At 41.8% G+C, this 27,519-nt stretch overlaps 1 long non-coding RNA gene and 1 pseudogene across 1 annotated transcript; both read right to left on the bottom strand.

Annotated features, from left to right (window-relative positions):
- Window positions 1-312: 312 nt before the first annotated feature.
- Window positions 313-27,119, bottom strand: LOC132542775 (uncharacterized). Its single transcript, XR_009553751.1, has 3 exons — window positions 27,061-27,119; window positions 24,017-24,167; window positions 313-1,182 (listed from the first exon to the last, which is right to left on the bottom strand). It is a non-coding gene; the product is annotated as an uncharacterized LOC132542775 (long non-coding RNA).
- Window positions 1,993-4,445, bottom strand: LOC132542514 (small ribosomal subunit protein eS10-like; annotated as a pseudogene).
- Window positions 27,120-27,519: the final 400 nt, after the last annotated feature.

The following is a 27,519-nucleotide window of genomic DNA, read 5'->3' as shown; positions in this document are numbered from 1 at the left end:
AAATACCTAGGCTGATTCTCCTCAAGAAACCTCTTCAGATCTTGGCATCTCTGAATGGAAGTGAGATTTGCAGGCCAGTAGGAAAGAAACTACAGAGGAGGTGACAAAGAGAATCCATGGTAGAAAATTATAACCCATTAAAAGGTTCTGGAAAGGACAAAGGCAAGCAGTGAGTCTCGCACTGAAGCCCCAACCCCACCCCTCAGCACAGGGGTGACCTATTTGGGAAGAAGAAGCAGCCAGTGAGACAGATCCCCTGTGGAGAGGAACTCACCTGGGCAGATTCTGAGACTGAACTTTACAGAACACAGTGAGTATGCCTGTGACCTTCCTTGACTTGAACTGAACGCAGATAGCACTGAGCAACCTGACAGGCTGACCAGTCTGCCCACTGAGGCAACCAGGCAGATATCCCTTCAACTCAATCTGTCATTCACTACTGCAGCAGAAAACTGCAAAAATAGAAACTCTGGGAAGCCTCATCAATCAAACATCCTCCCCAACTGTGAGCATATACATATTCTGTTAGCTTGCTAATTCTTTCTCTGGCTCTGTGTGTATACTCCTGTTTGCAGTGGTTGGTTGTTTTTGTTGTTGTTGCTTGTTTATTTTCTTCTTCTCCTTCTTCTTCTACTTCTTCTTCTTCTTCTTCTCTTGTTTTGTTTTTGCTGTTTTGTTTTGGGAATCTGGATTTTTGTTTTGGTTTGGTTTTTTATTTGGTTTTTCTTAGTGGTGTTACTGGTTTGTGTTGCTGTTGTTTTTGTTTGGTTTTGCTTCTTTTTTTTTTTTTGCTATAAGTTTATTCAATACCCTTCAACTTTATTTATTTATTTTTTATTTAAGAAAGGAGACATTAACAAAACAGTAGGATAAGAGGGGTACAGTTCCACACAATTTCTACCACCCAATCTCCATATCCCATCCCCTCCCCTGATAGCTTTCCCATTTTTTATCCCTCTGGGAGTATGGATCCAGGGTCCTTGTGGGTTGCAGAAGGTGGAAGGTCTGGCTTCTGTAATTGCTTCCCTGCTGAACATGGGCATTGACTGGTCCATCCATACTCCCAGTATGCCTCTCTCTTTCCCTAGTAGGGTGGGTTTCTGGGGAAGCAGAGCTCCAGGACACATTGGTGGGGTCGTCAGTCCAGGGAAATCTGGTCGGCATCTTGCTGGCATCCGGAACCTGGTGGTTGAAAAGAGAGTTAACATACAAAGCCAAACAAATTGTTGAACAACCATGGACCTAAAGACTGGAATAGTACAGATGAAGTGTTGGGAAGTATTCCCTGCAGGCTCTTGTGTACTTCTGCTTTCAGGTATATATTTTTCCCTAGTTTATGGGCACATGTGAACCTATGCTCTATCTCAGGGGACCTGGACTATATCTAGGTTTGGGGAGTGGAACACCTGGAATGGAATTAGAGAATATTATGAAAGGAAAGGTCTCACCCGAGTGCGATACCCATCAAAGTTGCACCAAGCTTCTTTAAAAAAAATAGAAGAAAAACTACAATCTGGAACCAGAAAACACCTAGAATTGCCAAAACAACCTTGAGGAAAAGAAACAGAAATGGAGACATCACACTCCCAGATCTCAAACTATATTATAAGGTCATCATCATAAAAAAAAAAAAAAAAAGCCTGGTACTGGAACAAAAATAGGCACACAGACCAGTGGAACAGAATTGAAAGCCCAGATCTAAATCCCCACACCTATGGACATCTAATCTTTGATAAGGGGGCCCAAAGTATTAAATGGAAGGAGGAGGCTCTGTTCAATAAATGGTGCTGGGAAAACTGGGTTGTAACATGCAGAAGAATGAAATTGAACCATGTTATCTCACCAGAAACAAAAATAAACTCCAAATGGATTAAGGACCTGGATGTCAGAACAGAAACTATCAAATACTTAGAGGAAAACATTGGTGGAACACTTTCCCACCTAAACCTCAAGGACATCTTTGATGAAACAAAACCAATTGCAAGGAAGACTAAAGCAGAAACAAACCAATGGGACTACATCAAATTGAAAAGCTTCTGCACAGCCAAAGAAACTATCACACAAACAAAGAGACCCCTCACAGAATGGGAGAAGATCTTCACATGCCCCTCTAACTTTATTGAGGTGATTGACCACGTCCACCACCAAATCTACCTCTAAACTGGAATTTGGTCACTGACCCAGCCCCAGCCTCAGTTTTCTTGTCAGCACCAGGGTTCACAGCACTTCTTCTGTAAGTATCTCTGTCAGCTTCCCCTTGTGTGAATCTTGCTCACCCTCCAGACCTTTGGGCAGTGGCCTGCCAGTCTCAGATCAGCTGTGATGCAAGGTGGCAGGTACAATCTCAGGGGGCAGATTACTCCAAGGTAATCTCGGAGGTACTGGATACCCTCATTGGTAAGATACCAGTAAAAATGCCTCCAGGCAAACTGTTCCTTCACATAGCCTCCTGACTTGAGAGATTGCATGGCCTTCATGACATGAACGTTGGGGACGTTCTTGTCTGAGAACTTGGGGTGTTTGGGCATCCTTCTTAGCCACCATCACTCCTTCCTTAAAAAGGAGTTCATAAGTGGCAATCCGGTTCTTCTTGAGTGGTTCTCCTGGCAGCCACAGAGTCCGGGACCTAGGCTGGAAAGGAAGGAGCATATGCAGAGTAGCAGGACATCTCTTCTGGGCTGGAGTGCCCCTGCTTCCTTTTTTTTTTTTTGAAGCTGTTTCAGTCTTCTATTTCTTTCTTCAATTTGAACACAAGAAACTCTATCTCTCATCTTCCAAAGGTAATGGTGTCACCATTAGAACAATAGCTCCTGCCTCCTGTGACACACCATGAGGTGACTGGTTTCAAGGGTCTAAGAACCAATAGACTGGAGGCCACCTCACACCATACCGGAACAGCAACACTCAGGACACAAATTTCAAAAGACACTAAATATAATGGTTAAACAAAAAAAGAACCACTGCAACAGTGAACCAGGACAGAAGCCCAGAAAAAAAATTCCAACAAGCCAGAAGCAAATAAGAATGAGTAAAACATCCAAACATTAATTGATGCAATAATCACAAGAGTAAAGAAAGCTTTTGAGGAAAATATTATCAGAAATGGGGAAACAACAAATGAAACTGAAAGAAAATACTAATTATCTCAAGGTAAATAAAGAGCTAAAGGCTGAAATAGCTGAGTTAAGAGTTCAACTACTTGAACAAGCTAATACTGTAACTAAACATGTTAACAAAGTAGCACAACTAAAGAATGGAGCTGAGGGAAGTCAGAGCAGAAAACAGAATAAGCAAGATTGAGGATGAATTAGAGAGAACTAAAAAATAATTAAAACACACTAAAAACAATAACAGACACATGTGGGGTGATCTCAAAAGAAGTAATATATACACTATTGGCTTGCCAGAGGAAGGGTTGAAGAAGGCATACTACAGGAGATAATAGAAGAAAACTTCCCCACTCTAAAGAACAGAAAGGATATAAAGACTCAAGAATCCCAGAGAATCCCAACCAGAATTGACCCATACCTACATACACCAAGACACATCTTAGTTAAAATGGAAAGGAATAAAGATAAAGAAAGGATTCTGAAGGTTGCAAGAGAAAAACAAAGAATCACATACAGAGGAAAACCCATAAGATTATCAGCAGATTTTTCCATGCAAATTCTAAAAGCCAGAAGAGAACAACAAGATATATACTGACTGCTAATCAGAAACTCTTTCAGCCAAGAATATTGTATCCTGCTATACTGTCATTCAGACCAGATGGAGTGATAAAATACTCCTCAGACAACAGTTGAAGGAATCGACTATCATCAAACCTGCTCTGCAAGAAGTTCTAAAAGGCCTCCTATAAACAGAAACAGCATCACCAAAATCACAATACTCAAGAAAAGTTTAGGATAATAGCACTGAAGTATTTTAAATCCATAATGTCAATAAATATCAATGGCCTGAGATCTCCTATTAAAAGGCACAGAGTAGGAAGATAGATCAGAAAACACAACACAGCAATTATTGTCTGAAGGAATCCCACCTAACTCAATAGGACAAACACAGATTCAGAGTGAAATGATGGAAAACTATCACAATGGACCACAAAAAGTGTGGGGTGGGGCAAGAAGAGCTATTCTTATATATAACACAGTAGATTTTAAAATGAGTAAAGTAAGAGAAGATAGTGATGGACACTGCATAATGCTCCTATGATGAGTCAATCAAAAGGACTTAACAATTATTAACATTTATGCACCCAGTAAGGGGCCATCTATATAAGTCAAACATCTACTGAAAGAGCTACAAAAATATATCAATAGTCGAACCACAGTGAAAGCAAGAGACCTCAACACCCCACTCTCTCAAACTAATGGATCATCTAGGCAGAGAGTTAATAAAGAAACAAGAGAATTAAACAGAGATAGATAGATAGACTAGATCTATTGGATATTTTCAGAGTCCTTCACCCAAGAAACCGGAATACACATTCTTTTTGAGTTTACATGGGGCATTCTCAAGGATAGATCCAAAAGGCAAACAGACATATAAAAAAATTCTCCAAGTCATTGATTGTTCAAGAAACACAAATAAAGACATCAGTGAGATACCACTACACAGTAAGAATGTCATACATCAAAAACAATAGTGGGGGGCCAGGAGGTGGCATTCCTGGTTGAGGGAACATGCCACAATGTGCAAGGACCGAGGTTAGAGGCACTGGTCCCCACCTGCAGGGGGAAAGGTTTGTGAGTAGTAAAGCAGGGTTGCAGGTGTCTGTCTCTCCCTTTCTATCCACCCCATCCTCTCGATTTCTGTCTGTCTCCATCTAATAAATAACGATAATAGAAAAGTTTTAAAAAATTAAAAACAAAAAAGTAGCAACAACAAATGCTAAAGAGGTTGTGTGGGCAAAGGAACCCTCTTGCACTGCTGGTAGGAACATAAATTGATCCAACCCCTATAGAGAGCAGTCTGGAAAAGTCTCAGAAGGCTAGATGTAAACATACCCTATGACCCTACAATTCCTCTTCTGGGGCTATAGTCTACAGAACCAAATATATCCATTCAAAAAGATGTACATATACCTATGTTCATAGCAGCATAATTTGTAATACCAAAACCTAGAGGTAACCCAGGTGTCCAACAACAAATGAATGATTGAGAAAATAGTGGTCTAGAGTTAGAGAAACAGCATGATGGCTATGCAAACTGATTTTCATGTGTGAGGCTCTGAGCTCTCAGGTTCAGTCTCCAGTACCACCTTAAGACAGACCTGAGCAGTGCTCTGGTAATAAACAAACAAATTAAAGTTGTGTTCTATATATACAATGGAATACTACTCAGCTGTCACAAATGTTCAATTCATCTTTCCACCTCATCTTGGATGGAGACTGAGGAATCATGTTAAGTGAGATAATCCAGAAATAGGATAAATATGGGATAGTCTCACTCATAGACAGAAGTTGAGAAATAAGAACTATAGGGGAAACACAAAGCAGAACTTGGAGTAGGTTTGGTGTATTGCACCAAAGTAAAAGACAGTGAGGGTCAGGACAGGCAGTGTTCAGGTCCTGGTACACAACGGTAGAGGAAGACCTAGGTGGGAGGGTTAAAGTGTTATGCAGAAAACTGAGACATTTTATACATATATCAACAGCTGTATTTACTATTGATTCTAAACTATTAATCACCCCAATAAAAAAAGAAAAAAATCCAAGCACAGGTGGCAAATTCTAAGCAACATTTAAGCGATATAATAGTTGTAACTACATAATCTCTCCCAGAATATAAAAGAAGAGGGAATACTTCCTAACATACCTAATGAGGTCAGCACAAACATAGCATCAAAAACAAAGAACATGTTAGAAAAGAAAGGGAGGGTTGGTGAGATAGTATGATGGTTATGCAAAAGACTTTCATGCCTAAGGCTCTGAAGTCCCAGGTTCAATCCACAGCACCACCATAAGCCAGAGCTGACCAGTGCTCTGGTCTTTCACTTGGTAGCTCTCTCATTAAAGTAAAAATATATTTAAAAAGAAAATAAAAGAAAAAGTAATAGTCCTTGTAAGCATAGACACAAGAACTCCATTAACATTTAGCAATCAAATCCATGAATACATAAGAATTAATACATAATGGTCAAGTTTATTTATTCCTGGAACGAAAACCAACTAAAATTCAAAGTCAATGAAGGTAACCCTTATCAGCAGACTAAAGATGAAAGCATGTATAATTACATCAGTAATACAGAAAAATCATTTGACAAAATCCAATATCATGGTTTTAAAAAATCTCTCTCTCTGTCTCTCACTCTCAAAAAAATATTGGCCACCAGGAATAGTAAAGAAGTACATACACTGAGCCCCAGCGATAACCCTGATTAGGAAAAAAAAAAAAAATCTCAATGAACTAGGAAAAAAAGGAGGAAATTTTTATGATTAATATCATACCTGATCAAACACTTAAAAACATTTCAGCTAAGATAAGAATCAGGAAAGGATGTCCACTCTCACTATTTTCTCATACAATATCTCATCCAACTTCAGGCTAGCTACCAAACTCAAGCAAAACTACAATAGTTGTGTGCTCCTAGGAACATGCCTAAAATGAATTTCCTAGCTTTCTTCTATCCTAAAATCCCTAATCTCATCTTTTCTAATCCTACTTTTCGGTTCCTGTTCATTAACAGTTTTGTCTCAACTATTTCCTGCCACTTTCCAGACACCAAGTTACAGATACTACCATGACTCCATCCCAACTTCTCTGTTCAGACAACCTCACCAATGTGTCCTGGACCCTCGCATCTCCAAAGCTCTGGTCCACTAGGGAAAGATAGAAATGGGCTTCCACCTTCTGCAACCCACAACGACCCTGGGTCCATACTCCCAGAAGGACAGAGAATGGGAAAGCTATCATAGGAGGGGATGGGATATGGAGACCGGGTAGTGGGAATTGTGTGCAGTTGTACCCCTCCTATCCTACGGTTTTGTTAATGTCTCCTTTCTTAAATAAAAAAAAAGAAAAGAAAGAAATAGGCTGGTAGTATGGATCAACCTGTCAACACCCATGTTCAGCAAGGAAGAAATTACAGAAGCCAGAACTCCTATCTTCTGCTCCCCAAAAACAACATTGATCCATACTCCCAGTTAGGGAGAAGTGATAGAATGAAATAAGAGGGGTTATGTAACTCTGTAGTATAAAATTAATTAATTAAGATGTGCAATATTTGTCAATTATACTTTAATTAAATAGGAAAAAAATAAAATAAAATGTTCCATATACACAAATGACTTGATTATTGATATAGAAAACCCCAAGAAATTTATTTTTAAAAATTCTAGAATTATATTCTAACAAGGTCACGGAATACAGAATTCATATACAAAAATCTCTGTGAATAAGAATGAAAAATTGAAAATCAAAGTTTTAAAATAGTATTATTTACAATAGCTACAAAAATCAGAAATATTAGACTAAAAATCACGATGTATTTTTCTGTGTTTTTGTATGCACAAATGTGTCATGACTTTTCTAACAACACAATACGTATGTTTAGGTATAACAATATATTACAGGATCTGTATTCTGAAACTATTTTTTTTAACTAGTCAAACAAATCAACAAAGATCTAAATACACATAGAAGCTTGTCAGATACACCATTGGGAGATCTACATCAATTCTTCCCAAATTAATCTACAGATTTAATATAACTGCACTCAGAATTGTAACACAATATTTTGTCAGATATTGACAGAGCAGTTCTAAAGTGCCAATGAAAACACGAACTGAATGAGTCCAAACTATTTTGTAAAATAAGGAGAGAAAAATGTAAGTTGTTATTATCCCCAGAAAGCTTTTCATTAACTTTCTGACTATCTGTTTGTGTCCTCAACACTTTCACAATTATTTTTTTTGCTCCTCAATAAGGAAAACATACTTGATCCTGTTATGGACATGTTTAGTACCAGAGCCCCCTGAAGCGCTACTGCTGTGTTTTTACATGCTAGGCAGACTTTAGGTCTCACCATGCAAATTCATCTTAGTCAGCCTAGGTACACACCACATGCAGGTTTGAGGGTCTTCCCAACCTTCTTGATATACAAGTAAACAATTCAATCACCATAGACTTGAGACATGCTAGTTTTGTGAGAGGTTGTATTGTTAACTAGCCTATGAAAAAGATGGATCAAAAAAATTTGGTAAGATGAAAGGAAAATCCTTAAGGACTCATCTTTCCTGAATTTAAGACATACTACAAAGTTATACTAATCAAATAAGACTGGTGAGAGAATAGACATATAGATGAGTAGAACAGAATGTCAAGTCCCAAAATAGATATAAATATGGTCAACTGATTTTTGACAAAAGTACAAAGGTGATTATTATGAATAAAGGTTCATTTATTAATCAAATGATACTTGAACAAATAGACATCCACCTCATATTTTTGATAAATGAGATAAACCAAAAAGAGAAGGATGAATGCCAGATTATCACACTCATAGGCAGAACTTAAGCAACAAGGACAGAAGGGGAAAACACAAATTAAAGCATAGACTAGGTTTGGTTTTTTATATGACTACAAATTAATAGGAGTGTACATAAACACCATTCTCACCACCAAAAGACTGTGCTCCATCCCATCTCCCCCAGCGAAGCCAAAATTCCACCCTTGCCCTCAACATATATATATATATATATATATATATATATATATATATATATATATATTTATAGATTTATAGATACCAAAGCAAAGGACTCTGGGGAAGGAGAGGGATTGGACGGTGGGGTTTGGGGTCCTGGTGCATGATGATGGAAAGGACTCAAGATGGGAAGGGGGTGAAAGTATTCTGTGAACATTTATCATGAGGAGATGAAAAATTGTACCTATGTGTGACTGACTACTCTAAACAACTACCCCCCAATAAAATACTAAAATAAAAATTTTAACTCAAAATCATAGACTTAAATGTAAAAATATAAGCTTGTAAACGATAGTAAAAAATATATTAAAAATCTATAAATATACATATATATGTTGAGGGCAAAGGTGGAAGTTTGGCTTCGCTGGGGAGGATGGGATGGAGCACAGTCTTTTGGTGGTGGGAATGGTGTTTATGTACACTCCTATTAATTTGTAGTCATATAAATCACCATTTAATTAATATGAGAGGAGAAAAACTGATTGAATGTCTCAAACTTTTTAATGCACAGTCCACAGGATGAGTCTTTCATATGTTGACTCTCTTAAAAGCTTAGACTAGGGAGAACAGAAGCAACCAGTGGCACAGCTATATACAAATAATGTTAAAGGACATAAATTATTGTGATGCTGTTTGTGTATGATACAGCAAATCTTAACAAAGGGATTTTTCAAAGTTAAACCAATTGTCAAATAATTTGATTACAGCTGTAACTATCTATTGCCTTCTTAAACCCTAAGACAGCAGGAACCTCCCACTTCCTCTATAGAGTCTATATTTCCCCCAGTTCTGGAACCTCTAGGGTGGGGCTCACTTTCCTTCATGCTTCTCTCAATTCATACCAAATGATATTGCATCCACCAATCCCAACCTAATCAACACAATGAGTACCACCTCAGCATGCTTCACTTCAGACTGTGTACAGAGACACAGGTATGGATTGGCAATCCTTCAGCCTCATTACTCAGGTAAGAGCTTTGCTTTTATAGGATTCTCTAACTCCATTCCAGGTGGTTCACTTCCTAACAAAGTCCCAAAGCCTAGATATAGACCAGATCCCATGAGATAGAGCATATGTTCACATGTATCCATAAATTAGGGCAAAATATATACCTGAAAGCAAAAGTACACAATAGTCTGCAGTTGTCAGTTGTTGTTAAAATTTCGGGATGGCTCCAGCTAGCTTCACGGCGGGTAACAGAGACGCGGAGACAACGGCTGGGCAGGGAAGCTGTATTTCTTTATTCAGGAGGAACTATTCATAAACTAAGACAAACTAATCACCAAACAGAACTCTGCTGTCTCTTTGCGGCGGCGCAAGCACTCTTTCTTTTACTCTGGAACTCAGGAACCCTCTCAGACTCCGGAACCCTCTCCCAGGGTCCCTTCGGGCGGGGCCAAGCAGGCCCGCGAAATTAACAGGACTCATCCAATTCGAGAGTAAGGGAGAGGGTTCCTGAGTTCCAGAGTAAAAGAGAGAGTGCTTGCACCGCCGCAAAGAGACAGCAGAGTTCTGTTTGGTGATTAGTTTGTCTTAGTTTGTGAATCGTTGTTCCTGAATAAAGAAATACAGCTGCCCTGCCCAGCCGTTGTCTCCGCGTCTCTGTTCACCACCGTGAAGCTAGCCGGCCGAGGCCAACCTGCCCAGCTAGAGCCTACGAATTTTAACAACAGTCAGTATAAATTTCATAATGAAATAGTGTCTACTTAGACTTAGATACACTCCTCACCTACTTCCTATTATACGTCCCTCACTCACTCCAAAGCTAACCTTATCAAAGCAAGGACTACAAAAACTGAATAAGGGCAAGAGACTGGCATACTTTCATGATGACTCTTTAGTCACTATCAGGCCACCCCATCAGCTGGGGGTCTTTTGGGGAAACCTGAGATTCCCAAACAAACAAGATGGCCCTAGACCTTGGATAAATCCCTCTGCCCAATGTTACCAGTCATCTCTATCAGGAATAACACAATAGACCTCTCTTGAGTGGCTGAGAAAGCTGTGGTATATATACACAATGGAATACTATGCAGCTATCAAGAACAATGAACCCACCTTCTCTGACCCATCTTGGACAGAGCTAGAAGGAATTATGTTAAGTGAGCTAAGTCAGAAAGATAAAGATGAGTATGGGATGATCCCACTCATCAACAGAAGTTGACTAAGAAGATCTGAAAGGGAAACTAAAAGCAGGACCTGACCAAACTGTAAGTAGGGCACCAAAGTAAAAACCCTGTGGTGAGGGGTAGACACAGCTTCCTGGGCCAGAGGGGAGTGGGAGTGGGTTGGAGGGATGGGTCACAGTCTTTTGGTGGTGGGAATGGTGTTTATGTACACTCCTAGTAAAATGTAGTCATATAAATCATTAGTTAATTAATATGAGAGGGGGAAAATTAATTGTATGTCTCGAAGTTTTTTAAAATACAGACTGAGTCTTTTTAATATATAGGCTGTGTATTTGATATGCGGACTCTCTCAAAAGCCTAGACCAAGTAGATCAGAAGCAACCAATAGCACAGCTATATATAAGATACTGGGTACTATACAGCAAACCCTAACAAAAGGACTTTTCAAAGTTAACCCAATTACCAAATAATGTGATGATAACATTAACTATCCATTGTCTTTTTGAACCCTAAGACAGCAGGAACCTCACATCTCCACTAGAGAGCCTCTACTTCCCCCAGTCCTAGAACCCTTGGATAGGGCCCACTTTCCCTTATGCCTTTCCCAATCCATATCAAATAATATTGCATCTGCCAATCACAACCTAATCAACACAATGATTGCCACCTCAACATGTTTCACTTTAGACTGTGTCCAGAGACTTCAAGTGTGGAGTGACAACCCTTCAGCTTCATTACTCAGGTGAGACCTTTCCTTTCATAGTATACTCTAATTCCATCTCAGGTGGTTCACTTTCTAACAAAGTCCCAAAACCTAGATATACACCATTTTCTGTGAGAGAGACCATATGTTCACATGTATCCATAAACTACTGCAAAATATATACCTGAAAGCAGAAGTATACTAGAGTTTGCAGTGAGTATCCCCCTAACACTTCCTCTCCACTATTCCAAGCTTTGGGTCCATGATTGCTCAACAATTTGTTTGGCTTTGTATGTTAACTCTCTTTTCAGTCACCAGGTTCCAGATGTCATCAGGATGCGGCCAGGCTTCCCTGGACTGAAGACCCCACCAATGTGTCCTGGAGCTCCACTTCCCCAGAGACCCACCCTACTAGGGAAAGAGAGAGGCAGACTGGGGGTATGGACCAACCAGTCAACACCCATGTTCAGCGGGGAAGCAATTACAGAAGCCAGACCTTCCACCTTCTACAACCCACAATGACCCTGGGTCCATGCTCCCACAGGGATAGAGAGTGGGGAAGCTATCAGGGGAGGGAGTGGGATATGAAGATTGGGTGGTGGGAATTGTGTGGAGTTGTGCCCCTCCTACCCTATGGTTTTGTTAATTTATCCTTTCTTAAATAAATTTAAAAAAAAGAATAAAGGACAGTAAGGAAAAATATAAGGTGAAATTTGGAATGGTGATATATTGCTCCAAAGCAAAGGACTCTGAGGAAGAAGGGCAAGGGGCAGGATGAAGGAACACTGCGTCCTAGTGTATCTCCTAGAAAGCTGTCAGAGGGAAACTATAATTTGTGCCTATGTGCTAAAGATTATACTAAATCATTAACCCCAAGAAAATAAAATAAATTAAAAAAAAATAGACCTCTCTGTGGGCCCCCATAGGACCTTGCCTTCAACTTGGATCAACAATGGTAGAGAATGTTCCATCCTCCGAAGCAAAGCTGTAGAACATACTCTATGCTCCACCTGAGGAAGATGGGTCCTGAAATTGGGGCAGCTTGGAATGTTCCTACTCATGGCCACAGAATATGAGCTCAGATCTACAAGGATGCAGAGGTCACATAGGTTCCTAAGCTGAATATGGGCACCAGTTTGATCAAATTGATGGGGTTAACAATCAGCAATATTTACACAACTTTCCCATATTTGGGATCTACTGTCTTCCCTGATCCAGCTTTCTGGTCCTTTTTCCAGCTGTGACATCATCTCCCCAGACAATAACTTGGATCTACCTGCATATCAGATGTCAGGCTCTGGGGGGAAAAAAAAAGCCTGGTATAGTCATGGGCCCTTTGGAATATAACTAAAATAGACCTACTAGCTATCTATAAAATGAAGAACTCCCAACTCTTCATCTACACTATTCCAGCCTTTAGTTATGATAAGTCAATAAATTTTTTGGATTTATATGTTAACTCTCTCTTCAGCCACCAGGTTCCTGATGCTAGCATGATGCCAACCAGACTTCCCTGGACAGAAATATGCCCTGGAGCCACCAATATGCCCTGGAGCCCTGCTTCCCAGAGTCCCACCCCACTACAAAAAGAGAAAGACAGGCTGGGAGTAAGGATCGAGCAGTCAACACCCATTTCAGCAGGGAAGCAATTACAGAAGCCAGACTTTCCACCTTCTGCAACCCATAATGAACCTGGGTCCATGCTCCCAGAGGGATAAAGAATAGGGAAGCTATCAGGGGAAGGCTTGGGATAGGGAGATCTGGTGGTGGGAATTGTGAGGAGCAGTACCCCTCTTGTCCTATGGTTTTGTCAATGTTTTCTTTTTATAAATAAATAAACACGATCTTTCAAAGAAAATTTTATAGATTGGTTAGGAGGGGAGAGAGACAAGTTACGGCTTTAAAGGAAATGTTTGCAAACCATGTACTCCGCAAAGAGCCTGTACTCATAATATGTAAAGAGTTTTCAAGACATAACATTAAAAAAATAACAACCCAATGAAAATAGGCAAAAGATTTAAACAGATGCTTCACCAAAAGCATGTAAGTAGAAAGTAAATACATGGATAAATGCACAGCATCATTAGTTCCTTGGTGTAATATCATTAGAGAAAAATAAAATGAAACCACAAGAAAATGCCATAGCATATCTATTAGGATGTTCTGCTATTGATATATTTCAATTTAACAATAGTAAGTGCTGGCAAGGATGTAGAACAATTATACCTCTAATACAATGCTGGCTGAATTGTAAAATTGCACATCACTTTAAGAACAACTAAGTGGTTTTTACAAACTTGAACACATAGCTCAGCCACCCTACTCCTAAGCACTTATATTAGAGAAATTAAATCTTAGATTTGTGGGTATCAGTCACAGAAAAACATGGATCAACATGCACAGAAATAGACCTAAAACTTAGATAAACGAGATTCCATAGCAAGGAAGAAAATGACAGTATCCAAGCAGTAAGGAGACAGAGAGACACCCTCACCAAGAAAGAAACTGCATCTAGCAGTAAGCTACAATCTGGGAGAGATCTATAAGGTGCATAACTTTACTTGAGGAACAGGAGGTGGGTTGTCCCAAATTCCCTGTACCCTGGCTCCATTATAATCCTATATTTGCAACACTGGAACTGGAGGCAAAAAATAAAAATAAAAAACGAAGCTATAGACCTATGGGGGTCACCATCAAGTGCCTGCTTCACAACCTTTGCAACCTTGCTCAGAAAAACAAGGATGCCATACTGAAATTCAGTCTTCACAGTGACAAACCTTAGGGGCAAACTTCAGGAGAGTTCTACTCTCTCCTCGAAAGTAACTTCTCTGAGAAATTTATCCCTTTTATCTTTAAGAACTCGTTTCTTTTTACGATGGAAACAGAAAGCAGAGCACCACTCAGATATGGTTTATGGTGATGCCAGGGGTTGAACCTGAAAGTACTGGAGCCTTAGTCTGCTTTACAAGCTTTCATGCCCAGTTTTAAGATCTAAGACAAAATAATAATTGAAACAAAGTCACTGGCAGACAGGAGGAGTAGGAGGGAGAGGGGAGGAGGAGGAAGAAGCGGGAAGAGGAGGAAGAGGGGAGGAGGAGAAGGAAGAGGGGATAAGGAGGAAGAGGGGAGGAGGAGAAGGAAGAGGGGATAAGGAGGAAGAGGGGAGGAGGAGGAAGAGGGGAGGAGGAAAAGGAAGAGGTGATAAGGAGGAAGAGGGGAGGAGGAGAAGGAAGAGGGGATAAGGAGGAAGAGGGGAGGAGGAGGAAGAGGGGAGGAGGAGAAGGAAGAGGGGATAAGGAGGAAGAGGGGAGGAGGAGAAGGAAGAGGGGATAAGGAGGAAGAGGGGAGGAGGAGGAAGAGGGGAGGAGGAGGAAGAGGGGAAGAGGGGAGGAGGAAAAAGAGGGGAGGAGGAGGAGAGGGGCCAGGCAGTGCTGCACCTGCTTAAGTGCATCCATTACAGTGTGCAAAGACCTGGATTCAAGCCCCTGGTCCCCATCTGCAGGGGGAAAGCTTTACAAGTGGTAAAGCGGGGGCCGGGCCAGGCGGTGGCACACCTAGTTAAGTGCACATGTCACAAGTGGTAAAGCTTGGGCAGCAAGTGTCTCTCTCTCTCCCTCTACCCTCTCAATATTTGGCTGTCTATATCCAATAAATAAATACAATAAAAAAGATTTTAAAAAATGAAAAAGAGGGGGTTGGGCAGTAGCGAGCAGATTAAGCACACATGGCGTGAAGGCAAGGACAGGAGTAAGGATCCCAGTTTGAGCCCCCAGCTCCCCACCTGCAGGGGGTAGAGAGTCACTTCCTGAGTGGTGAAGCAGATCTGCAGGTGTCTATTTTTCCCTCCCCCTCTCAGACTTCCCCTCTTCTCTCCATTTCTCTCTGTCCTATCCAACAACAATGACATTAATAAAAACAATAATAATAGCCACAACAATGATAAAACAGGGCACCAATGTAAAAACACTGTGGTGAAGGGGAGGGTGGCCATTGGGCTTCCCGGCACGGTGGAGGGTGGGGGGATGGGAGTGGGTGGTGGGGATGGGACACAGTCTTTTGGTGGTGGGAGTGGTGTTTATGTACAATCCTATTAAAGTGTAAACATTATATAAACCACTGTTTAATTAATATGAGAGGCGAAAAACTGATGATATGTCTAGAACTTCTTAAAACACAGACTGAAAAGAAAAAAACAAAAAATAATGGGAACAAAAGGGGGGAAAATAGCCTCTAGAAGCAGTGGATTCATCGTGCAGGCACTGAGACTCAGCAATAACACTGGAGGCAAAAGAAGAAAGGGGGGGCAGAAAGAAAGAAGAAAGAGAAAGAGAAAAAGGAGAAGGAGAATAGAAACAAAGTCACTGGCTACACCTGGTCACACCTCTTGTGTTCTCATCATTTGTCATGAAAAAGTACACCCAGGGCTCAGCTGAAGGAAAATCCTGAGCCCGGATCCTGAGCCCACCCACACCCTAATGAAGAGCTATCTTGCCTGCCATGAGCAAGAAAAACACATATGTGCTATGTGAACCCACTGAAATTTTGAGACGGCTGATTATTAATCAAAACATCAAGCAATGCATTTACACAAACTCATTTGACTATTAGAAAACCCCGTTTGGCATCTTTCAACACATAATGACCCTTGATATCCGCTGCTTTGAGAAGGGGAGATTATACCCCCACCCTTATAATCAGAATATCTCAGAGGAAGAAATAAAAGAAAAGCACCAGGGCAATGTCTAATGGCAGTCTTCACCTAAGAAAAAACCACAGTCTCACTTCCTGTGTGATTCTCCATAGTTATCTCCTCCGGGGCACATGCTCAAGGCTCCTCCATCCATCCTTCCCTTCTCATAGGCCTTCCTACCTCCACTCCAAGCTGGTGTCTCCAGAAGCCTGTGCATCCGCTGAGGCTGGGCTGTCTCCCTGCTCAGATAGGCAGTGAGGCCTGAGCCAAGGCAGTGCAGGGTCAGGGCTGTACCTAGGAGAATGCCCCTCTGGAGACTGGCTGTCGTCCACTCAGCTACTGATCCACACAAGGGTGTCCAAAACACCTCTGCCCATATAACAGGTGAAAAGACTGAGTCACAGAGTGGAGACACGACCTGTCCAGAGCCACACAGCAGTAAAGGGTTACAGATGAGGAGGAAACTGTAACCTGTGAGTCCAAAGATCTCTTCCATAGAGAAGGGCCTGAGAGGCAAGGGGCATGAAAGCTACGAGCTGGGGCCAAGTGGAAAGTCCTTTGCAATCCTGCTATTTCTTTAAAAGGCATGTGGCTCTGTGACATGTCTATCTTAGTTTTAACCAAAATAATTTGTATTTTTCGTGGAGGAAGAGTAGGCAGTTTTTTTTTTAAAAGATATATTTATTTACTACAGATGAAAGAGAGGAGAGAGATAGAGAGAGAAAGTCAGAGTACCACTTTGGTGCATGGAGTGCTGAGGACTGCTCAGGAACCTCAGGCATACAAGTTGGATGTTGTACAAGTTGAGCTATTTTCCTGACCGTGGAAGGGCAGGGTTTATATCTGTTTGTGTTTCTCTGTCACAGAACAGATTCCCAGAAGTGAGCCTATATGGGTTATGAGTCCCTTGGGTACACTTTCTACTCTTTCAGGGGATGAGAAAGCATGTGCCAGGAGCAAGCAGTGGCTCTACCTGATCTGCTGTCAGAGGTTCAGAATTAGATTGGGGGTCGGGGGGAAGGGCAAGTCTGTGCATCACCTGCCATCACGGAGTTGGAGGGAAGGAATCAGTACTCTAAGGCTTTCTGTCATTCACCCAGAGAAGTGCTAGTTAAGTCCACTCCTGAATGGAGTCTCCTGTTGCCCACTCCATGCAGAGTAGAATGTAGGGAGTCCCTCCCTGTGCCACCACCTCCCCCCAAGTCCTGTTCTGGGCCCATGTGGCCTTGCTGGCACTGGTACCTACAAGAAGTGAAGAGTGGCAGACTGTTCTCCAGGACGTCACTGGGCAGGACAGGAGGAGGGAGCAGGCTAGCTCTCAGGTCCAGTCCAGACATGTCCCAGCAGTGTGGCCTGGGCAGCAGCAACCTCTGTGAACCTGGGTCTCATGTGCTCTGAAGCAGAGGCTGTAATTAGATCTGTGGTGATGGCCACCAAGACTAAGCAGATGGACACTGACCCTGGTGCCCGACAACCACTATGCATAGGTCACCTGTCTTTCCCTTCTGATTGTCCCCTTTTGGCAGCACAGTTGTTTCTGGAGGCAGATTTGGCCAAGAAAAGGTGTGGACAGAATTTCAGAGTCAATCAAGTGGCCTTCTGGTTGAGCTCCAGGAGGGTTTTGTGGAGAAATCTGTATCTGAACCCAACCCTGGGAACACTGGACAGGACACAGAATCTCAGTTTGAAGGAGGAAGGCCCAGTAGGCTAGAAATAACCTCACTTTGAACTTGGCAGGCAGAGTCAGACACATCCAGGGAATCCAAGAAGGTGCCAACGTGGCTGGATGAGAGTCTAGCTCCTGGTGTGACAGCTGGGATCCCCTTCTCTGCTGCAGGGGCAGTCTCAGCAGATGATTGCCACACATGGGGAAAGTGAGCTCAGAGAGGGGTGTTCAGGGAAGCGTCTGAGTCTGGGTCTGTTTGCCGATGAATCAGGAGCCTCTGCTGAGCAAGCCTCAGGCTCTCTTCACTCACACCAAGAGGGCAGCTCAGTGGTCCTAAGCAGAACCCTGCTTCCAGCTGAGTTCCTTTGACACCAGCAGTATAATAATAATTTAGAGATTTCACAAGAAAAAAAAAAAAGGTCTCTAATTTATTTAAAAAAAAAAAAACTAAAAACTGCATTGCAAAAATCCCACATGGCCACAAAGTACATAGCAGGAACAAAGTTCCTCTTCAAGAACATCTCAGGCTTTGGAACCAGACACTTAGATGGCCTTGAGCAAGTGACACCCTCCCTCCCCTGGGGCACCATTACATCCTCTGCATAGTCTTCTGTGTAATGGGATTCCAAGGTTAATTGCAAAAGATGTGGTACATCTCCCCCCTCACACACACCTCCAGGAGTAGTTAAGGGCATCTCCCAGTAAGGGCTATTTCTGTATTCACCTGTATTCTCCTCTCCAGTAACCGCCCTCCTTCCTCTGCCTTCAAACTCCTCACTCATTTGCCTGACCTGCTGTTGACCCTTCTCAACCAGTAGGGCTTGTGAGTCCTCAGGCCAGACAGGAGAAAGGTCTGGCTGAATGTGGCTGAGACTCAGATACAAGTTAGAAGTATCCAGGCAAGGAAGTTGTCAAGGTAAGTTTCAAGCTAGAGTCTGTTCTCAGTCAGTGTTGATGAATCTGCCCACCTGCACAAGAGTGCCCTGTCCAGCTCATAGGCAGTAACACACACACACACACACACACACACACACACACACACACACACACACACATCCCTGCCCCAGGATGAAGAGACTGCCCTGAGACAGAGAGAATATCTGCTAGTAGAGACTGTAGAATCCACCAGTATCCTGGGAGAGGCAGCTATGTGTCCTTGAGGACACACACCAGGGTTCACATCTGGCTGCTCCTCCCGTGTGATGCCCAGGCCCTCTCAGAGCTCCCACTGGAATCCCCAAGCCACCAACTGGCCACCATCAGAACCCATGGACACTGCTGATGGAGCTAAGTAGGGGGCTGGGTAAATTTGAGGGGAGAGAGAAAGATTGATTTTTAGATTATCTTCCAATCCATAGTTGTCAAGGAAGATAAAAGACCCAAACAATCATGAAATTAAATCAAGTGAGTTTCTGGATACTGAGTCGTTTCTCTCCTGTCCACGACTCCTTCCACTTGTCCCCAGGGAGAGGTTGACGAATGGACTCACCAAGTGAGTCTGTTCCCCTCTGGTCCCTCTGACCATCCATGCATCTCTGCAGTCAGCAGGGATTTATTGTGCTACTCCTGTGTGCCCAGCCCTGTGCTAGATGCCAAAAATGCAGGGGCCAATGAACTAGCACCACTCCCCTGCTCCAGGAAGCCACCTACCAGAGGATAATAAGCAGTTACCACCCAGGACCGTGGGACCTGGTTAGCTGGTGCACAGAGATCTGTGGAAACACTGAAAAGGCTTGAGAAGTCCCTGAGGCTCAGCCTGGCTGTGTCACCTCCTGCCCTCACCGTGGCGAATATGCTCTGCTTCTAGCTCAATCCCTAAGACCTGCAGCATCTGTACAAACAGAGCTGACAAATATATAATCTGAGATGTGTGGTTTTTGTTGTTGTTGTTGTTATTGTTGTTGTTTGGGATGTTTTTTCCACCAGGGTGATTTCTGGGGCTAGGTGCCTGCATGGCGACTCCACCATAACCTAGGAACTTTTTTTGTTTGTTTTTCTGACAGAGACAGCGAGAAACTGAGAGGGAGAGAGAAGGGAAAAGAGAGAGGGACAGAGACACCTGCAACACTGCTCCGCTACTCTTGAAGCTTCCTCCACTATGGGTAAGGACCAGGGGATTAAACCCAGGTCCTTGTACATGGTAATGGGTGCTTCCAGCCAGGTGCATTGGTGTAATTAAAAAATTAAAGGACTTGGTGGTAGTGCGGCTAGGAATGGGTTTAAAATATCATAGCTTTATTATGGTGGTACAGTAGTACAGGATGTTATATTTTAGGTACAGCAAAATAAGCAATTATCAGGGGTACAGGTTACTCATTCTGGCTGTTGAGGACAGTCTTGAGAGTTTACCAGCTTGCTCAGTTACACATGTTTAATTCCTCTGGTCAGAAACAGTATAGCTGGTCCTGGGAAGCCATGCAAGCAGGAGAAGGAGACAGGAAATAAGGGGTAAGAATAGGCCAGACTCAAATACATATGTTTGAGCCCCAGGAGAAGTGGCCATGGCAGGGGCAATCATCTAGGAAGACAGGGAGCCTTGAGAGAGCAGTCCACAAACAGAGAGCAGGCAGCAGGCAGCAAAAGAGAGAGCCTCTTCCACCTGGTGCACACTTAAGTTCCATCCTGATGTCAGCCTGACATCAGCCCATATATTAATTACATACAATTCGTCAGCCATATGCTAGTTACAGCACAACAGTGCATCACTTCCTAACCCTAGATGTGCTTCCTTGGAGTATGTATGACCTCTTTATCTGGCCTAGCAGTGAAGGACTACCTTAAGAAAGAGGTACAATAACTCCCAGAGGTATAAAGAATAGGGAAGCTATCAAGGGAAGGGGTTGGATATGGAGCTCTAGGGGTGGGTAATGTGTGGAAATGTACCCCTCTTATCCTATGGTCTTGCCAATGTTTCTATATTATAAATAAAGAAAGAAAAGAAAAGGCAAAAGAAAGGAAGAGGTGTGGTCCAGGAGGTGGCACAGTGGATAAAGCACCGGACTCTCAGGCATGAGGTCCTGAGTTCAATCCCCGGCAGCACATGTACCAGAGTGATGTTTGGCTCTTTCTCTCTCCTCCTATGTTTCTTATTAATAAATAAATAAAATCTTAAAAAAAAAAAGAAAGAAAAAGAAAAGAAAGGAAGGAAGAGGTAGCAGGGCAGAGCAGCACTTTTAGGAGCATGATATGGTGGATGGTTCTGACTAGGAACTAGAAGGGAAGCTAGAATGCTGCCTCCAGCATTTAAGGTGGAAGTCATCTTCACCATGATTTTCTCACCTGTCAGATGGGGATGTGACAGTAATTACATGGGTGGACTGGGGGAAATACCACATGAAAACTCAATGTTTTTGGCTTCCCAGCTTATTTACTCAAATACCCACCAAGGGCTGAACAGATAGACTGTCATGCCTAAGGCACCAAAGGTCCCAGTTTCAGACAAGATCAGGAGTGTTCAGGGTGGTATGGTCGTAGATAAGTTCCCAATTTCAATCCCGAGCACCACAATAAACCAGAGCTAAGCAGTGTTCTCGTAATGATAATTAAAATAAATAAAAGGGAACAAAAATCCTACTTACTGCACAACTACTCTGAAGCAGGCACTCACTATGTGGGACCTGAAGATCTGGTTTAGAGAGAAACAAGCCTCAAAGACCTCAGTGTGGGGGAGATGGAGGATTTCTAAAACCTGCAATGCCAGATGTTGGGAGATGGTGACATTTATACTATGGAGGTTCATGAAGCAGCAGCATCATGAAGGGACTGATGAGGGGGACATGATGTCCTAGATGAAGTGGTGAGGATGACTTGTCACCCTCAGGAAGTGATGGCTGAGCAAAGTCCTGGTGGGACTTTTTTTTATTGTTTTTGTTGGCTAGTAATAGTGTGTTATAAGATTGTAAGGTTACAGTGTGTAGTTCCACATGCCACACATACTATATCCTCATTGTCATTGCTGTTATTTTATACATTCAGATAAGTATGTAGTAGTTCTTTTGTGGATTTACTTTTACTCTCCTTGATGACAAATAGTTAGGAACATCTTTTCATATATTTATATTCCACTTCAATATCCCCTTTGGAGTGTCTTCAAGTCTTTTATCCATTTCTTTTTCTTTTTCTTATTGCTGAATTCTTGAGTGATCTTTATATATTCCAGATCCATGTCCTGTGTGGGTTAAGTGATTTAAGACTGTTTCTTTCATTACTTTATTTAAAGTCTATTGTGTCAGTTGTATGTTTTGTTTTTCTCTCGCAGCCTTTAGGATCTTTTCTTTATCTTTACTTCTTTTCATTGTAAATATGATGTGTCTTGGTGTCTTCAGGTCTGGGTTGATTCTGTTTGGGACTCTCTGGGCCTCTTGAACCTTAATGTCCTTTCTGCTGTTTAAGTCTGGGAAGTTTTCTTCTATTATTTCCTCTAGAATGTTTACTTCCCCTTCCTCTCTTTCTTCTCCTGGTAGTCCAATTATACAAATGTTACTTCTTTTGAGATCATCCCATATATCTCTGTTGTTTTTAGTGTCTTTCAATCTCTTTTTAGCTCTTTGACCTCTTTCTTTGTTTTCACTAGCTAATCCTCTGTCTGGCTAATTCTGTTTTCTGCTTCTGTTAATCTGCTTTCACTTCCCTCAGCTTCCTTCTTCCATTCAGTTATAGTATTAGCTTGTTGTGCTAATTGGCCTTTTAGCTCAGCTATTTCAGCTTTCAGTTCTCTAATTACCTCAAGGTAGCTAGTATTTTCCTTGAAATACTAGCTTGGTCTCATCTGTTGTTTCCCTATTTCTGATAGCCCTTTCCTCCATAGTTGTCTTCATTTCTGTTATTAGGTCTATTATTACTTTCATATAATACTTTTCTTATCTATGGTTACTTCTGACTGCCTTGGAGTTTCTCCTGGGCTCCTGTCCTAATTCATTGTGGTATCAGTTTTATTTGCTCTTGATTTAACCATTTTTTTAATGTGGTTTGTATTTTTGTGTTCTGTCATTCTTCAGTTGTTGTGTTTTAAGTACAAGCCATGCTAAACTAAAGTTTTTTTTACAAATGCAGTCACAGAACCTCAGAAATTACAACAATAACAACTGAAGCAAAGATTGATGCAGTTCAACCAATACCAGTTGGCCAAACCACACCTCCAGTCCAAGAAAAATAAATAAATAAAACCAAAGGAAAAGGAAAATGAAGAGAAAGGGGAAAATACAGAGCAATAATAGAAAATTATTAAAATCTACTGTCCACTCTAAATTCTAGAGATAGCAAGAGGAGAAATGAAATGGAAAAAAAGAGACAGAGACAGAGTCCACTCTAAGTCAGATTTCTTCCACAAAATAATTCACAAATGAGTGTCACTGAATTCAGAAAGCAAAAGAAGGAAGAAGAGAAAGAAAAAAAAAAAAGAGCATTGAAAGGAAAGAGATTTTTTTTAAAAATTAGCTATAAGGAGAGAAAAAGGAGGGTGGAGGTCAGAGGGAGAGAGAAACAAGTTCCTCCCACAATGGATAGCACACGCAGTCATCTATCAATGGAAAAAGCAACAACAGTTAATTTTGGTCAACCTGAAGGGGAGGGGAAAAGGACACACTTACATAATAAAAGTAATCATAAAATAGAGTAATAAACCCTAAAAGTCAGTCTGCAGCTTGGACCACTCCAGATTGGCTACACACAGGATGGTTCCCTTTCTAAATAAAGCAAAGACAACCAATTATAAGAAGTATCAAAAAAAAAAAAAAAAAAACACCTCCAGCTAGTCTTTCCCAGGGAGGGCTGAGGCCCTGATTGGTCAGATATTCTGTCACTCAAACAGAGCTCCAGCCCCCTTCCAAAAGAAAAAAAAAGGCTTAGAATGACACCCCTGCTGGGCCAGGAATCCTGGTAAAGAAAGTTGCTCCTCCACCGGAAGCCTGCTAGGAACAGCTGGTTTGGGGGGTGAGCTCAGAAATAATCAAGCCAATGTCTGTCCTTTTGGCTTCTGCTTGCCAGGTTAAGAGTAGCTTATAGAACTCTTTTTTTGGAGTCACCCTGACCACCCCTTGCTCTCCCTTACCACCGATGGGTCAGAAATCCTTCCCTCTCCAGAAATTCCCACATGGAAAGCTCCTTTTTTCCGGAACTCACACCAGGTGTTGTCTCCAAGTTGTCATCTTGGCTCTGCCTCTGATTTAAGACTTCTTCATCCAATCTGTGGCTCTTCTTTTTGTCTCTCTCTTAATCGAAGTACTTTTTTTCCCTTATCAGTGGGTGCTTCACTGCTCAGGGCCAATATTTTCTGAAAGAAAGAGGGAAATTGAGAGAAAGGGAAACAACAGCACTGACAGTTTCCCTTGTGCTATGGGGACCAAAGCACAATTGTGATTTAAAATTGCCTTCATGCCAAAATTGGCACCCTTCTAGGTGAACTATCTCACCAACCCATAGCAGTACTTTTTATGAGAAAACTTTGCCTAAAACCAAGTCATATAGATTTTCTCCTCCTTTTTTTTTGTCTGTGGTGTTATTTTTGTTTTGTCACCAGGATTATTTCTGAGGGCTCTCTGTAGGATTATCTCTGGGGGCTCTGTGTGAACTAAAAATCCATCACTCCCAATGACTTTTTTTATTATTATTGCTATAAAGACAGAGAGAAGTAGGGCAACAGAAAGAGACACTTATAGCACTGCTTTACTGCTCATGAAGCTCCCCACCACCACCACATGTCGGAACTGGAGGTGCAAACCTGGGTCCTCTCACATGGTAACTTGAACACTTTGCCAGTTACCCATTATCTGGCTCCTATTTTGTTTTTGTTTGGTTGTTTGTTTGTTTTGCCACCAGCATTAATTACTGCGGCTTAATGCTGGCACTACAAATTCACTACTCCTAGTGACCTGTTTTTTCTTTTTTTATTTTCTATGTTTTACTTGGCAGGACAGAGAGGCCCTATTTTATTTTTAAAGTCTCATTGTTCACTGTGCATCTGAGTCTCCGATCCATCTTGAGCTAATTTTCTGGAAAATGTGACATGTACATGGATATTTACCTATTTGTATGTGAATGTTCACTCATGTGAGCACTATTTCTTGAAAACACTCAGGCCAAATATTTGAGACTCTCTGGGCCTCAGCCTCCTCCTCTGTGGAATGGGGTTGGTAACAGCAGCACCTGCATCACAAGCTTCCTGTGTCATCATGGTCCCTTGTTCCTCCTGGTTTGCAAAGAAGTCAGGTGCTGAGCATGTGGGGCTTTCTATGTTTGTTCGTTGTTTTTTTTTTTTTTTTTCAACCTATGATTTACTTCACAGTGTGGAAGAATAAAAGAATGGTGGTTACCCAAAAGGTCCCAGAATGCAGTAGGCATGCAGTATACAGTGAGTGACTAGAGTCAGAAATCTTGGGTTCTCACTCCAGTTTTGCTGCTCCTTTGCTGTGTGGCCTTGGGGTAAATAGTTAACTTCTCTAATCCTTGCTTTGACACCTGTAGGGGCATGAGGCTAGTAGCACCAGTGTGAAGTACTGGGGACAGGACCTGGTACAACTCAGTACATGTGGTATGTCCTCATTATCATTTAGGGTTTCCTGACCCTCCTACTGTGGATAGTCCCTTGGGCCTCACCCACATTTCCTGCCCATGGTGAGTAATGTGGGTTAATGTTTATTTAAAAAAAGAAGAAGAAGAAAAGAAGTCGGGAGACTTTAAAGTTTTATGTGCAGAATGATACTAATTAAAAACACACAGCATAGGGTGACCAGGAGGCAACACAATAGTTAGAACGCTGGATTTAGAAACACCTAAAAAATGTGTTCATATTTCTAAAGGCCTTTAAAAATATCTGTGTTTTTCTGTATCCTGCAATTAGTTCTAATAACAATTTCTTTCCTTATAGAATTGTTTATTTATTTATACCAGATGAGAGAGAGAGAGAACCATGCAATCACCTTAGCATAAATGATGTTGGGAACTGAACTCATGACCTCATGCTTTTAAGTCCAAAGCTGTAGTCACTGAACCACCTTTTGGGATGTTTAATATCTTTACCAGTCACCATGTAGACAGAAGGTAGAATCTCACATTTGTTTTCTTTTAAAAAGTTCAATATAAAGAATTGTCCAGGAGAACAAGAGATAGGTCAGCCAGTAGAGCATATGCCTTTCAGTGCATGAGGCCTTGGGTTCAAACACCAGTGCCATATGGATTACAGGGCAGTTCTGTGAGGATCTCTCCCTTTTTCCCTTTCTTACTCAAAGAAATAAATGATTTTTTTAGTTGAGCAGGGAAGTTGCTTAGCTGTGGTATTATCCGTTCCTTGATGCTAGATCCATTCCTTGATGCTGAAAAGGAAGAGGAGGAGGAGGAGAAGGGTGGGGGAATAAGGAAAAGGAGAAGAACCCTTTGGGCTGCTTAGACAGTTTACCTGGGAGAGTGTCTGCTTTGCCATGTGTGTGGCCCACATTGAAGCCTACACCCATCCCCCCCCCCGCCCTCCCACCCTACACAGCAGGAAATTTGAGTGCTACAGCACCCAATATACTCTGTCTTATCTCTCTTTTTTATCTGAAAAAGTTGACCCATGTAGGAGACCGGGTCATGACAATCTAAGGAGAGAAATGGTGAAAGACTTCTTAAAACAGCATCCTGAGATAAACCTCATAGTAGTGCACGTTGTACAGCTTTCAGAGGCAGACCTCTGTGGTGAATACATGCTGTGAAACGACTCTCTGAGGAAAATCTCAGGGTACATGCTGTGAGGCCACCTCTAATTGCTCCTGACCTTCTCCCAGACTAGATTAGAGGAAGAGACTATCTCAGATCGAAAAGACAAATAATTACATAATTGGGTAAAAATCCAAATTCATGAGGAAGTACAACAAAAAGCTGCTATATGAAAACACCCCAATAAACGTGCTTGGGGTTTCATTCCCTGAATGGTTCCAAGGTTCTTTATCTGAGTGTTTCATTTACCTCCCCTCCTTTAGACCCCACAGAGTTGGACTCTATAGGCACAGAGTGCTGAAGGCCCAGAGGCAACAACAAAATAAATAAATAAATAAATACAAGCTTTCAAAAAAAGAATTATCCAGGAGTAATGGGAGGGGTTACTAAGACATAAGAAGAACTCTGATTAAATAGAAATGCATGGAGTTAAGGCAGTAAAATCAAGGCATAAATACATTTAAAAGACTCACCACCCCCCTTCAGTACTGGCACTGAGACTTGACTGGTGAGGCTGTGGTGAAGACTTAGCAGAAGTCAGCAATCAGGAAGTAAGCACTTCTCTGAAGTGCCACCCAATCTCACCAGAAAGTCCAACCCCTCTGCAAGGTTCTAGAAATAGAACAGCAGTGCCCACAGGATTAGTGAGAAGCTGAGAACAAAAAGTGCTTTCTCACATGTGCTGAATGAATGAAACCCTCAATAAAAGCTCCCTAGATGCCCAAGGGCAGATAGGTGGCTATGAAAGTTGTAGTATATATACACAATGGATATACAATGAATTGTCAAAATATACAATGAATTGTCAAAAACAACAAGGTCATCTCCTTTGCAATACCTTGGTCAGAATTTGAAGGTATCGTGTTGAATGAGACAAGCCAGAAAGAGAAAGACCAACATCAAATAATCTCACTCATAGGTAGAACTTAAGG

The sequence above is a fragment of the Erinaceus europaeus genome, chromosome 13 (assembly GCF_950295315.1).
Source record: "Erinaceus europaeus chromosome 13, mEriEur2.1, whole genome shotgun sequence".
NCBI lineage: Eukaryota > Metazoa > Chordata > Mammalia > Eulipotyphla > Erinaceidae > Erinaceus > Erinaceus europaeus.
The sequence above is the reverse complement of the archived record's forward strand: the minus strand, read 5'-3'. Positions and strand labels throughout refer to the sequence as shown.